This window comes from Adiantum capillus-veneris, chromosome 9 (assembly GCF_014529385.1).
Source record: "Adiantum capillus-veneris isolate H3 chromosome 9, ASM1452938v2, whole genome shotgun sequence".
NCBI classification, from domain to species: Eukaryota; Viridiplantae; Streptophyta; class Polypodiopsida; order Polypodiales; family Pteridaceae; genus Adiantum; species Adiantum capillus-veneris.
Genome location: NC_140939.1, coordinates 34,468,107 through 34,469,430, shown reverse-complemented (window position 1 = coordinate 34,469,430; position 1,324 = coordinate 34,468,107).

The following is a 1,324-nucleotide window of genomic DNA, read 5'->3' as shown; positions in this document are numbered from 1 at the left end:
AGAAGGGATTGTGATGATTTTAGTGATGCTTTGACAAAAGATATTGTCTTTTTTAAGGATGGTAAAATCCACTTAAGAGAGACATGTCTACCCTTGAGAACTAACTTTGGGAAGGGGGGAATGCAAACCTTAGGTGAAGATATGCCAATTGACCATGCCACCTCTTCAGTTGAGGCAGCTACTTATGGAGTAAAAATTGAGCATCTTAGTGATGAAGAGGTGAATGACCATCATGGTCAAATTTGGCCAAATGTCATGCAATTGGCTAAGAAGGGAAAGCTTACAAAAGATATTCTACATGAAGCAGGTGATTGCATACGTCTAGAAGTAGATGGAATGATCCGGTGGACTCATTGTCAGTGCATGCCTACATTACAAAATGCCAACAAAATGAGGCTATTGTAGAAGAGAAGCGCAAACGTGATAATGCTGATGAAGGACCATCAAAAAGAGCTTCTAGAAGTGGGGGAAGAAGCGACTCAATGCCTTCCCAAACACCCCCGACACAAGGAGCTTCTCCATGTGAAGTACTCATGGAGGAGTCTACAACAGGAAAGAAGAAAGAGCCAACAAAAGGTAAGACAAAAGGCCCAACTTATAAACTACAATCTGATATTGAGGTTGCTATAGATTTAAAGAAAGTCTTGGAGGAAAGCATTTTGAATAGCAAGATTGAGTTCACTCTGGGAGAAGTCCTTGGCATTGCAAAGCGTGAATTCCACGAGGAGATCATTGACATCATCAAGAGAAAGAGGCAAACTCTTGCTGAGGTTTCTCGTCCACATGTTGACGAAGAAACCTTGAAGACACAAGGGATTCAATTGCAAGATAAGGAGGATGATGGAGGTGTGGTAGGATGCTACCAATGTAGTGGGAGAGTGAAGCAAGTGCATTTCTTAAATGATGATGAAGAAGTTGAAGCTATTCCTAGGAGCTACTATTCATGAAGTCACTGGGCAAGGGCTACTAGAGAAACTTTGGTCAAGGTAGGTGATCTTGAAGAGCCATTTGTTGCCTTAATTGACCATGGCTCAAAAATAAACATAATGTCAAAGAGTCTCTATAACAAGTGCAAATGGCCGATGGACACAGATCATGGCTGGATGGTAAAAGTGGCAAACAATTCATTCGGTGAATTGTATGCAGCATGTTCAGGTATGAAGGTGACAATAGGTGATGTAAAAATTGACCAAAACTTCTTTGTACAGGATACATCTTCATATCATCTCATCCTTGGACAGCCCTACATTGTGGGAGTTTGAATGGAAACAAAGGTAATGGTCTAGGATACGCAGCAAAGATGGTAAACGTGCTGTCCAATTTT